The 6,000-nt window shown below is 49.1% G+C and overlaps 1 protein-coding gene across 3 annotated transcripts in view; it reads right to left on the bottom strand.

Annotated features, from left to right (window-relative positions):
• LOC110511702 (ras-GEF domain-containing family member 1B-A) overlaps window positions 1-6,000 on the bottom strand; it is a 167,638-nt gene that overhangs the window by 30,913 nt on the left and 130,725 nt on the right. The gene's annotated exons all lie outside the window — the stretch shown is intronic.

The raw sequence follows: 6,000 nt of genomic DNA, 5'->3' as shown, positions 1-6,000 counted from the left end.
AAACAGACTAACCCGAGGTTTGTTTACAAAACGGATGGTTAGGGCCTCAGCCAGGAGGGGTGTGTGTGTGTGTGTGTGTGCGTGTGCATGCGTGCGTGCGTGCGCACGCATGACAAAATTCTCTCACACGCTGTGTATTGAGTATGCACCCGTGAGTGTGTGGGCAGAGTTCCAACTGAACCTCTTGACTGCCTGATTGAAACACGCACAGAGAGAGAGATTTGTGACCTGTTGCCACGAGAAAAGGGCAACCAGTGAAGAACAAACACCATTGTAAATACAATACAATACAAACTTCTGTATGTGTAATGTTTACTGTTAATTTTTATTGTTTTTCACTTTATATATTCACTTTATATATTATCTACCTCACTTGCTTTGGCAATGTTAACACATGTTTCCCATGCCAATAAAGCCCTTGAATTGAATTGAATTGAATTGAATTGACAGACAGAGAGAGACAGAGAGAGAGAGACAGACAGGGAGAAAGAGAGAGAGACAGACGGGAAGAGACAGACAGACAGACAGACAGACAGAGAAACAGGGAGAGAGAGAGACAGGGAGAGAGAGAGACAGGGAGAGAGAGAGACAGGGAGATAGAGGGACAGGGAGAGAGAGAGGGACAGGGAGAGAGAGACAGACAGGGAGAGAGAGAGACAGGCAGGGAGAGAGAGGCAGACAGGGGGAGAGAGAGAGAGAGACAGAGAGAGAGACAGAGAGAGAGACAGGGAGAGAGAGAGAGAGACAGGGAGAGAGAGAGAGAGACAGGGAGAGAGAGAGAGACAGACAGGGGGAGAGAGAGAGAGACAGAGAGAGAGACAGAGAGAGAGACAGGGGGAGAGAGAGACAGAGAGACAGAGAGCCCCAACTGAACCACCAGGCAGACTGCGGTAGTGGAATGCCAACACACACTCATCCTTCTCTCGCACTGGGGGCTCCATCGCAAATACCAGCCAGGCAGACTCCTGGAGTCTCCTCAAAAGCCTTCTCCTTGAGGCCATGGGGCTCCACACAATGGGGTCTTTGATTGGACCGGCACGGGGCACAACCAGACCCCCAGGTCCCCACCTGACAATAGGCCGACCCATGGCCGTCTGCCCTATAGAGCTCGCCAGCTTGTAGTCCTAAAACCCAGTTACCTCTGGTTCGTTCAGCCATTCCTACAGGGAATAGGAATAGGGCTCTGGAATAAAACACTGAAAATAATGTCAGGTTTAGAAGATCTTATAGGTTGTGTTCTATGAGTTAATAATTTGTATTTATTTAACTAGGCAAGTAAGTTAAGAACAAATTCTTATTTACAATGACGGCCTAGGAACAGTGCCTTGTTCAGGAGGCAGAACGATAACACTTTTTCACCTTGTCAGCTCGGGGATTTGAACCAGCAACCTTTTGTTTACTGGCCCAGCGCGCTAACCACTAGGCTGCCTGCCTCTCCCCTCTAACCACTAGGCTACCTGCCTCTCCCCCTAACCACTAGGCTACCTGCCTCTCCCCCTAACCACTAGGCTGCCTGCCTCTCCCCTCTAACCACTAGGCTACCTGCCTCTCCCCCTAACCACTAGGCTGCCTGCCTCTCCCCCTAACCACTAGGCTACCTGTCTCTCCCTCTAACCACTAGGCTACCTGCCTCTCCCCCTAACCACTAGGCTACCTGCCTCTAACCACTAGGCTACCTGCCTCTAACCACTAGGCTACCTGCCTCTCCCCCTAACCACTAGGCTACCTGCCTCTAACCACTAGGCTACCTGCCTCTAACCACTAGGCTACCTGCCTCTCCCCCTAACCACTAGGCTACCTGCCTCTAACCACTAGGCTGCCTGCCTCTCCCTCTAACACTAGGCTACCTGCCTCTCCCTCTAACCACTAGGCTACCTGCCTCTAACCACTAGGCTACCTGCCTCTAACCACTACGCTACCTGCCTCTAACCACTAGGCTACCTGCCTCTAACCACTAGGCTACCTGCCTCTCCCCCTAACCACTAGGCTGCCTGCCTCTAACCACTAGGCTACCTGCCTCTAACCACTAGGCTACCTGCCTCTCCCCCTAACCACTAGGCTGCCTGCCTCTAACCACTACGCTACCTGCCTCTAACCACTAGGCTACCTGCCTCTAACCACTAGGCTACCTGCCTCTCCCCCTAACCACTAGGCTACCTGCCTCTAACCACTAGGCTACCTGCCTCTCCCCCTAACCACTAGGCTACCTGCCTCTAACCACTAGGCTACCTGCCTCTCCCCCTAACCACTAGGCTGCCTGCCTCTCCCCCTAACCACTAGGCTACCTGTCTCTCCCTCTAACCACTAGGCTACCTGCCTCTCCCCCTAACCACTAGGCTACCTGCCTCTAACCACTAGGCTACCTGCCTCTAACCACTAGGCTACCTGCCTCTCCCCCTAACCACTAGGCTGCCTGCCTCTAACCACTAGGCTACCTGCCTCTAACCACTAGGCTATCTGCCACCTCTACACTCTAACCACTAGGCTACCTGCCACCTCTACACTCTAACCACTAGGCTACCTACTCTAACCACTAGGCTACCTGCCTCTAACCACTAGGCTACCTGCCACCTCTACACTCTAACCACTAGGCTACCTGCCACCTCTACACTCTAACCACTAGGCTACCTGCCACCTCTACACTCTAACCACTAGGCTACCTGCCTCTAATCACTAGAATACCTGCCTCTAACCACTAGGCTACCTGCCTACCCCTCTAACCACTAGGCTACCTGCCTCTAACCACTAGGCTGCCTGCCTCTAACCACTAGGCTACCTGCCTCTAACCACTAGGCTACCTGCCTCTAACCACTAGGCTACCTGCCTCTAACCACTAGGCTACCTGCCTCTAACCACTAGGCTGCCTGCCTCTAACCACTAGGCTGCCTGCCTCTACCCACTAGGCTGCCTGCCTCTAACCACTAGGCTACCTGCCACCTCTACACTCTAACCACTAGGCTACCTGCCTCCTCTACACTCTAACCACTAGGCTACCTGCCTCCTCTACACTCTAACCACTAGGCTACCTGCCTCCTCTACACTCTAACCACTAGGCTACCTGCCTCCTCTACACTATAACCACTAGGCTACCTGCCACCTCTACACTCTAACCACTAGGCTACCTGCCTCCTCTACACTCTAACCACTAGGCTACCTGCCTCCTCTACACTCTAACCACTAGGCTACCTGCCTCCTCTACACTCTAACCACTAGGCTACCTACCTCCTCTACACTCTAACCACTAGGCTAGCTACCTACCGCCTCTACACTCTAACCACCATGCTACCTACTGCCTCTACACTCTAACCACTAGGCTACCTGCCGCCTCTACACTCTAACCACTAGGCTACCTTCCACCTCTACACTCTAACCACTAGGCTACCTACCGCCTCTACACTCTAACCACTAGGCCATTCATCACCTTTACGTTTTGTTCTATGAGATAATATCAGTCAGTTAACATGATCTGTATGAATTATAAAGCCTTTATGTACTTTAAAAATATATATATATATATATATATATATATATATATATTATTATTACATAAATTCTTCAAAATTCACAAAAAGTGACTGGTGAAGATGATGTCATAGAACAAAACTTATCAGATTTCCTCGTTGACCTTGTTTTCTGACTTTGTCCAACAAACCTCCATCAATTCTCCCCATAGGCTTTGGCCAACAAACCATGTCAGAGTTAGTGCCTACAAAAAGACGCCGTTCCCTCTATTCAGGAAGTTTATTTATGTCGTCCCACTGCACGAGTGCCAGGGAAGGAGAGGGGTGTGTGATGGGTGTGTCGTAGACACAAGCCATAGATGGGATTTATCATTCTCCACCCCCTACACACACACACACACACACACACACACACACACACACACACACACACAACTCCCTCATCCGTACACACACACACACACACGCGCACACACACAACTCCCTCATCCGTACACACACACACATCCCATCTCCTTGAGTGAGAACACACCACAGTGATTTACATCAGAATGGAGAGAGTAGCATCTGTTGCACCATGTGTCTCTCTGGCGGTAAGATGGAGATCATGAGACTATACGAGCCAACGTGTCAACGCCTCCGCTGAAACAAAGGCCTAACTTTAGCACTGCTGCTGTTTGGATTGGTTAAGCCTTGCCACTTGGTATGTGTGTGTGTGTGGTAGAGCAAAGCAAGCATGAACAAAAGGAACAGATTGACACCAGATATATACGGACGGCTGGTTTTAGATAGTAACTTCGCTGGCTGTGTGTTTAAAAAAAAAAATACAAAAAACACAACGATCATTGACTAAATTAATAAACAATACAACAACAGAAGGAGTTAACACATTTACTACATGTTGACATCTTTATTTAACCAGGCAAATCCAAACTAATTCCTACGCACAAACGACTGTCTGGTTTATAAATAGCAGTACGGTAATATCCATGACTTAAAAATAACCACGTGTTTCCTATCCGATGTTTACACCAAGTCATTCCTTGGCACTACCCTCCGCCCAGTCATTACGACGACATGAGTCAAGATGTCGTGTGGCAAGTCTTAAAGAACTAGGGTACTTTCTCGCCACACGGAAACAACCGATTCAATTTAATTTAGTAATTATTTAACTAGGCAAGTCAGTTTTAAGAACAAATTCTTATTTTCATTGACGGCCTAGGAACAGTGGGTTAACTGCCTTGTTCAGGGGCAGAACGACAGATTTGTACCTTGGCAGCTCGGGCGTTTGAACTGGCAACCTTCCGGTTACTAGTCCAACGCTCTAACCACTAGGCTACCCTGCCTCCTCTACACTCTAACCACTAGGCTACCCTGCCGCCCCTACACTCTAACCACTAGGCTACCCTGCCTCCTCTACACTCTAACCACTAGGCTACCCTGCCTCCTCTACACTCTAACCACTAGGCTACCCTGCCTCCTCTACACTCTAACCACTAGGCTACCCTGCCTCCTCTACACTCTAACCACTAGGCTACCCTGCCTCCTCTACACTCTAACCACTAGGCTACCCTGCCCCCTCTACACTCTAACCACTAGGCTACCCTGCCTCCTCTACACTCTAACCACTAGGCTACCTGCCTCCTCTACACTCTAACCACTAGGCTACCCTGCCCCCTCTACACTCTAACCACTAGGCTACCCTGCCTCCTCTACACTCTAACCACTAGGCTACCTGCCTCCTCTACACTCTAACCACTAGGCTACCTGCCTCCTCTACACTCTAACCACTAGGCTACCTGCCTCCTCTACACTCTAACCACTAGGCTACCTGCCTCCTCTACACTCTAACCACTAGGCTACCCTGCCTCCTCTACACTCTAACCACTAGGCTACCCTGCCTCCTCTACACTCTAACCACTAGGCTACCCTGCCGCCCTTCCACTCTAACCACTAGGCTACCCTGCCGCCCCAATCCTTGTCATAGGCCATGATATGGAAGTAAAAGGGTAGTGACATGTTTTAGGTAGTGATTAGTGACACATGACAAAAAAATAAAATGTATACAGTTTACTATACAATTCTGTAGAATAATATACTAAACACTGTAGAATCCCTCAATCATGTGTAGTACTTAATATAGAATGTACTAGTAGTACTAGTATTCACTACTACAGAAATGTCCCCGATAACACCACAGTCTGCAAAAACATTTTAACTATAGTGAATACTACCCTGCACATTCTCATCTCCTATATACCTATCTATCTATCTACCTCACTATCTACCTATCTATCCCACTACCTACCTACCTCACTACCTACCTACCTCACTACCTACCTATCTATCCCACTACCTACCTACCTAACTACCTACCTCACTACCTACCCATCTACCTCACTACCTACCTACCTATCTACCTACCTCACTACCTACCTACCTACCTCACTACCTCACTACCTACTTTCCTACCTCACTACCTACCTCACTACCTCCCTACCTACCTACCTCCCTACCTTCCTACCTCACTACCTACCTA

This window comes from Oncorhynchus mykiss, chromosome 6, assembly GCF_057628025.1.
Source record: "Oncorhynchus mykiss isolate SJ-2025 chromosome 6, ASM5762802v1, whole genome shotgun sequence".
Lineage (NCBI taxonomy): Eukaryota > Metazoa > Chordata > Actinopteri > Salmoniformes > Salmonidae > Oncorhynchus > Oncorhynchus mykiss.
Note: the sequence above shows the minus strand (reverse complement) of the source record. Positions and strands in the feature narration are given on the sequence as shown.